We start from the raw sequence: 7136 nt of genomic DNA on the forward strand, positions 1-7136 counted from the left end.
TCGTTTCCGTTGCGTCTTAGTCCCGCCCACCAGGGATGCATGGTGAGACGCAAGGAAACCAGTGAGGAGGGAAACGAGGAAATGTGTTTTAAGAGACATGAGACGTCCTTTCCTCTGTAGCTTCACGTGTGACGTATCAGCTGATCAGCTGATCAGCTGTCAGTCTGCTTTAACAGCTGGAGAGACTTTTGATTTTATGTCTGCACACATGATCACTGTACTAATATTAATAATGACAAAAAGTAATCATCACTGTACTAATATTAATAAAGACACAAAGTAATCATCACTGTACTAGTATTAATAAAGACACAAAGTAATCATCACTGTACTAGTATTAATAAAGACACAAAGTAATCATCACTGTACTAATAATAATAATCATCACTGACTACAAAGTAATCATCACTGTACTAATATTAATAAAGACACAAAGTAATCATCACTGTACTAATATTAATAATGACACAAAGTAATCATCACTGTACTAGTATTAATAAAGACACAAAGTAATCATCACTGTACTAATATTAATGACACAAAGTAATCATCACTGTACTAGTATTAATAATGACACAGTAATCATCACTGTACTAATATTAATAATGACACAAAGTAATCATCACTGTACTAATATGAATAATGAAACAAAGTAATCATCACTACTAATATGAATAATGTACTAATATTAATAATGAAACAAAGTAATCATCACTGTACTAATATTAATAATGAAACAAAGTAATCATCACTGTACTAATATTAATAAAGACACAAAGTAATCATCACTGTACTAATATTAATAATGACATAAAGTAATCATCACTGTACTAATATTAATAATGACAAAAAGTAATCATCACTGTACTAATATTAATAATGACACAAAGTAATCATCACTGTACTAATATTAATAATGACACAAAGTAATCATCACTGTACTAATATTAATAATGACACAAAGTAATCATCACTGTACTAATATTAATAATGACACAAAGTAATCATCACTGTACTAATATTAATAAAGACACAAAGTAATCATCACTGTACTAATATTAATAATGAAACAAATAATCATCACTGTACTAATATTAATAATGACACAAAGTAATCATCACTGCCAGAGTATAAATGTATTTCTCTCTGCAGTTACTGTTTAACAAACTACCTGTTTAACAAATTTATACTGTGTTCACTGAGTATTTATACTGTGTTCTGTGTATTTATACTGTGTTCTGTGTTTCATACTGTGTGTATTTATACTGTGTTCTGTGTATGTATACTGTGTTCTGAGTATTTATACTATGTTCTGTGTATTTATACTGTGTTCTGTGTATTTATACTGTGTTCTGTGGTATTTATACTATGTTCTGTGTATTTATACTGTGTTCTGTGTATTTATACCATGTTCTGTGTATTTATACCATGTTCTGTGTATTTATACTATGTTCTGTGTCCTGCTCATAATCAGGACCGATTTCTGCCACCGGCTGAATATGCGTTTGTCTTATTACCGGTATATGTATATATTTAAATTTTCAAGTTCTTATTTTTAAGATCTTAAGTTGATGCCATGTTTTATTCTGCAATATCATCTATTTATCTTTATTTAATGTTTTATTTTCTTTATTTAATGTTTTATTATCTTTTATTTAATGTTTTATTCTCTTTATTTAATGTTTTATTCTCTTTATTTAATGTTTCATTCTCTTTATTTAATGTTTTATTCTCTTTATTTAATGTTTTATTATCTTTATTTAATGTTTTATTATCTTTATTTAATGTTTTTATCTTTACATTCTTTATTTATTTAATGTTTTATTCTCTTTATTTAATGTTTTAATATCTTTATTTAATGTTTTATTCTCTTTATTTAATGTTTCATTCTCTTTATTTAATGTTTCATTATCTTTATTCAATGTTTTATTTCTTTATTTAATGTTTTATTCTCTTTATTTAATGTTTTATTTTCTTTATTTAATGTTTCGTGGTTGGTCACAGTAGCGGTGCAGTGACGTGACGTCATGTTTTCACGGATGTTTCACTGGACGGCTCATCCTCCTGTATACCGGTGTGCCGGATTACCGGTGTTTTTCACGGTACCGGTAGACCGGCCGGCTCAACCTCCTCTAGCTAGAGGAGCTTTTGTCAAAATGAACACATAATGAAACCTAAATTAAGTTTGTTTACAGTATGCAATGCCTGACATGAATCTTGTTCTAATACATTTATATTCCTTTTGAATAAAGATTACTTTATCACTGTTAAATCCACAGGTAGTTTTATTTCTGAAGTACATCATCTAATATGTTAACTCTTGAATAAGTTTACCCCATCCATTATTTTATTACATTAGAAAACAGGTCTTTGAGCACAAGTTTGTGGATTAAACCTACAGGTTCACAAAAATGCTTTTAATCTTAATGCCATCATGTGACAATTGTGACTGATGCAGACGGGTCTTTTACTGTCTGAACATTTGGTGGTAACTTTAGAACCAAATTACTTCTGTTAGTTGCACAATAATCATTTCCCTTCTGTCTGGTATCAACTGCAGCCTGAACCATTGATTTAGACCTCGTTTTAACAATTGATCTTTGATTATGCTGGTCAGCCACTTCTGGCTTATGAAATGTGAAAAAATAAAATAAAATCTATTTACAGATTATACCTAAAGGCAAGGCTGTTAACTATCACTTAATGCCCATTATACTTTTCCAAATAATTGAATACAAGTGACCATTTCTAGCAGTTTCACTGCATTTACCACCATTTTGTTAACTCCCAGTTTCATCAGTATTAAACCACCCACAACATTCTGTATTGAAAACAAATGCTTGAATTTATGAACAATTTATTATGAAATAAACATCCAAGTCAGGAAACGGGTTGAAAAGTCAATACAAACTAGTCATAATTAGATGAACACAGAAGTTATCTATTCAGTTGCTGATACAATAAGCAGCATGTCTTCTGAAGTAGTCCTTGAGCTTGTAGCCATCTTCCTGCAGCAATTTAGTCGGCAGCATAAGACAACTCCTCTTTATGACTGAAGCCAAGTTCTAGTCCGGTCTGCAAAGCAAGACAACATTTTAGAAACAAGCACTATAAACTTAAGCCATAACCTTCAAGTGTAATTTGGATCAGAGGGGTAACCAATCAGTCATGAATTTTCAGACTGGGGCGGTAATAAGAAATCATCACTTCTGGATTAAAATATCAAGGCTCAAGTTTTCTATTCTTACCATATAGCCCAAAGCAGTAGGCAGCAGATCCAGCTGGACTCTGACAAGAGCATAAACACAAAACACTTCATCAAAATGTGCATTTAGTTTTGGACAATTTTAGCAATGTACATTACATTGACTAGTAAGACAAACCAAATAGTTCATTTCAAACTGTAATACTAAAAATTTCCAGCTGTATAAATGTTGGATTTAGCTTCTGGGATGTAATCAGTTAAAATTTTCAGTCATGCCCTCAAAGCCAGCACTGCCTCTCAATCAGAACTCCAGCAGGTCACTTTACACCTGCGTGGTCAGGGTCCTCAGTGCCATACAGGGTCAACAGGAGAGGAGGCCCACCAGAGGATAAGGGTGGTTGAGCTCCCTTGACTGGGCTGTGTATCATGCATCACGTCAACAATCCCAGAAACATATTATATATACATACACACATGCTTATTTACCTGCTGCAGTCTAAGGCGTCTCCAACTCTTCAATGTGGGGAACAGTAAACAGCATCAAGAACCTGCAACAAGATACAGGGGTTAGCCAATCCAGTTTGATTAATCCGAGTGACAAAAATACTAATTTCTAGTGCAGTCAGAGGGGTAACCAATCAGTCATGAATTCTCAGACTGGGCGGTAATAAGAAACTCATCACTTCTACTTAGGTTAAACATAATTTGTGAGCAAGTAAACTTCACTTTTTTTTTTATAATTCAAATTAAATACCTGCAACAGTCCTGGTCTTTTGTTCCTCACACTGCAGACTGGGAAACCAAACCTGTAACCAGTGGAAAGGGTTAGTCAGTCCAGTTTGATTCATGTGGACGACTAAATCATCATTTCTAGTGAGATCAGAGGGGTAACCAATCAGTCATGAATTTTCAGACTGGGGCGGTAATAAGTAACTCATCACTTCTACTGAAGGAGCAGTGTGGAAGATTTAGTGGCATCTAGAGGGCAGATTGTAGCAAACTTTATATATGAGATTCAAGCATACCTTGGCCATTTGTATGTCGATGGATAACGGGACAGGCAGCTCAGACCTAATTGGTGAAGAAAAATAATTCAGGGCATTTCCAATACAGATAGCTTTAAGTGTCACCTATAGACATGACATTCCTTTATCTTAAAGCACAGGTCTGACACTACATTTGTTCATGGTCTTAACCACCATTCTCTCCCACATTTCACTGGCAGGAATCTCCACACAATGTGATTTAGATACAGCCATGTTTAAGTCAGTTTCCATTCAGACCGTTGGCAACCCCAACATGTTTCCCCTTATTGCCAAGGTAACACCAGTGGGTTCACCTTTTCAGGTTCTGGCATCGAACCAAGGCGTAAGACGTGTGCGGATGTCATCATAAAGGAAACTTAACATTTTTAGTTTTAAATCAGCTAATGAACAGTCAGACTGGGTTTTGAGCATCACCCAGTAAATGCTTTAAGGACACACTTACCCGGATGAAGACATTTGTTCTCAGAGGGCAGCATCTTCAAAAGCCAGGCACCTGCAACAGACTACAGTCAGATCTGAGCACAAAAAGACTAACACTATTCACTGTTGATCTGACCGCTTATGTCAGCTATTCGTTTTCTCAACAGGAGTTCAGACGAACGAGATTCCAAATATATCTCATCATTTTCAGCAGGTCTGGGTATAAAGGCTATTGGCACCAGGTCTCGAAAAATGTCTTACCTTTGAGTAGAACACCTCAATCAGGCCGAAGTAGTCAATGAATCACCTGTAGGAAAAAAAAGACGACGTTCATTTACTGCAGTCAGAGGAAGCCGTAGGAAACGTTAACGCCTACATTGACTATGGAACTAGAATAAGCTACATGGATCTCACGATCAGGGTGCAGAGAGACCAATTTTTGAATTAGATCATTAGGCATTAAGACTAAATACAAGACAGAAGTCAAGTTAAACTTGCAAAGAAGTTTAAAGTAGTGCAGTTGCTCAGAAGTTCGTGTCGTTTCACATTGGTTCAAAGTGAGCTAAGTATCATCATCATTGCAACTGCATTATGAGGACAGTCTCATTTAAATAATGTTTTAGGGAAGGAGATATTAAAAAGTTACCGTGAGTCTGCAATGCTCTTCATGAATCCCATCAAGGCTCTGCAAGAGAAATGAGCACTTCAGTAGAGTCCTACAACAATTGTGTGGCACATTAAGGTTCACTGTTTGATCAGTGCTTTGGTGACAAACTGCCATGTGACATTAGTCGTCCAGGTATTTGATGGGTGGTACCCCATGTCATCCTTTCAAACATCAGAAACATCTTGCCCTTTACTTAATCATTTGTAATCAATACGTTGTTGCATTTAATTTAACTCGACATACTCATTTGAGACTTTCATGACTTCCAGGTGACATCTTTCCTCAAACGTCTGGTAGATCTCCCACCTACGAAAGAAAAACCTTTGTGTAAATCACCTGCTTGGGAATTAAAACTGTATTGATACAACTAGGGGTAATCAGATTAAAGGCTGACATCACTTGAATCAGGCATATGCTTGTCTTTGGTGTAATCATCATGTTTATGCCCCACAACTGAATAAACTCAAGCAAATCCCATGTTTTACTCACATCTGTGTACTTTACAGCCACTTTGTAGCGTTTAGTGAGTGGACAGAGCAGAACCTAAAGAGAGAAATCACTGTTAGCCATTGCCGGAGGGGGTAAATCTGAGCTTTAGTGCATTCAAGGGCTGATCAGAGTAATAACTTGGCATCACAAAAATCAGGGATATGCTTGTCAGTCAGTTATGGCCCTTGTGGAATTTGACCGTTCCATCGGTTCAGTCTAGCTCACCTGCCAACGTCCTTCATTCTCTGATCGGCCATGAACATCTGAAGGAGAAGAGCTCAGGTTTAGGCGGGACATGATACAACTCCTCAACAAAGTGTAGTAACAGTATGCCTCATTGGTTGCCATTTGGTCCTAAATTAACAAAGTTGTTTAACAGTGTTGGGTGGAGCTCATATGCTACTCAGAATCTGGTAAAGAAGTTTCTTCAAAGACTGATTCAGTAAGAGAGAGTTCAGTGATCATCACTGCAGCACTAGAGCACCTGACAGCCAGTCAATGGATATTGATCCATAACAGAAACTACATCAAATGAAATTTTAGAATTACCTCATGCAGAGGGTTCAGCCATTTTCTGCTCACATCTGAGGATAAATAAAAAAAAAACACATTCATAAGATTGAAGAAGTCCTTCACATGTGCACACTTGTAAGATGTTTCATGCTACTCAAATTTGAGATGAAGTTTCCTCAAAGACTTTCAGTGAGAGAGTTCAATAGAACATCACTGTAGCACGAGGCTCACAGTTACAGCAGACTATTTCAAATACAACTCAACTCGATACTACGTCATGTCCAGATTAGCCACGTGGTGTAGATAAGTTACCTTTGCAGCAAGTGGCTTCAGAATGTCCCGTCGTCATCTGTAAAGCAAAAGAAAGCATCGTTTAGCATGGTGGACTGAGCCAACAGGCCAACACGTGACCGCTCCACGAGCATGAGCCAGAAAATATGATATTATATTATATGATATATTATATGATATGTAACACGTGTCTCACATCAGAATAATTAAATGCAGTCACAGTCATTCAGTACAGGTCTGTGTAATTATCATCATTGAGAGACACTCGAAGCAACCATTTCTAGAAATGTACAACAATATTCATTTAATTTGTCTTAACCATTTAATTTGACATGCAACATAAAGGAAACATGTTGTCGTCGATGTTCATGAAACTAATCAGAGTAAAATAATTAGTTTAAATGTCGGATGGTTAAGGATTGAGGCAGGCTCTGGCCTGTGCTGCATGTGTAGTGCTGCACATAAGCTTGATCTAAAACACCACTGTGGAGTATAAACACAATGA

At 35.9% G+C, this 7136-nt stretch overlaps 2 long non-coding RNA genes, 4 other non-coding genes and 1 pseudogene across 7 annotated transcripts; all 7 read right to left on the reverse strand.

Moving 5' to 3' along the window:
- Positions 1-2840: 2840 nt before the first annotated feature.
- LOC129093027 (uncharacterized) lies at positions 2841-3752 on the reverse strand. The gene is made up of 3 exons (XR_008531278.1): positions 3692-3752; positions 3249-3288; positions 2841-3075 (listed from the first exon to the last, which is right to left on the reverse strand). It is a non-coding gene; the product is annotated as an uncharacterized LOC129093027 (long non-coding RNA).
- Positions 3146-3214, reverse strand: LOC129093950 (small nucleolar RNA SNORD31; annotated as a pseudogene).
- Positions 3753-3884: 132 nt separating the features above from the next.
- On the reverse strand, positions 3885-6413 carry LOC129093026 (uncharacterized). Of its 2 annotated transcripts, none has more exons than XR_008531276.1 (8): positions 6377-6413; positions 5828-5881; positions 5582-5644; positions 5318-5356; positions 4933-4978; positions 4694-4744; positions 4231-4276; positions 3885-4011 (listed from the first exon to the last, which is right to left on the reverse strand). It is a non-coding gene; the product is annotated as an uncharacterized LOC129093026 (long non-coding RNA). The 2 variants fall into 2 exon arrangements; XR_008531277.1 differs by lacking the exon at positions 6377-6413 and adding an exon at positions 6053-6072.
- On the reverse strand, positions 4079-4153 carry LOC129093942 (small nucleolar RNA SNORD31). The gene has a single exon (XR_008531337.1). It is a non-coding gene; the product is annotated as a small nucleolar RNA SNORD31 (small nucleolar RNA).
- On the reverse strand, positions 4478-4603 carry LOC129093953 (small nucleolar RNA SNORD22). Its single transcript, XR_008531345.1, has one exon. It is a non-coding gene; the product is annotated as a small nucleolar RNA SNORD22 (small nucleolar RNA).
- On the reverse strand, positions 5191-5255 carry LOC129093932 (small nucleolar RNA SNORD29). Its single transcript, XR_008531327.1, has one exon. It is a non-coding gene; the product is annotated as a small nucleolar RNA SNORD29 (small nucleolar RNA).
- On the reverse strand, positions 6226-6300 carry LOC129093937 (small nucleolar RNA SNORD26). The gene has a single exon (XR_008531332.1). It is a non-coding gene; the product is annotated as a small nucleolar RNA SNORD26 (small nucleolar RNA).
- Positions 6414-7136: the final 723 nt, after the last annotated feature.

The sequence above is a fragment of the Anoplopoma fimbria genome, chromosome 7 (genome assembly GCF_027596085.1).
Source record: "Anoplopoma fimbria isolate UVic2021 breed Golden Eagle Sablefish chromosome 7, Afim_UVic_2022, whole genome shotgun sequence".
Lineage (NCBI taxonomy): Eukaryota > Metazoa > Chordata > Actinopteri > Perciformes > Anoplopomatidae > Anoplopoma > Anoplopoma fimbria.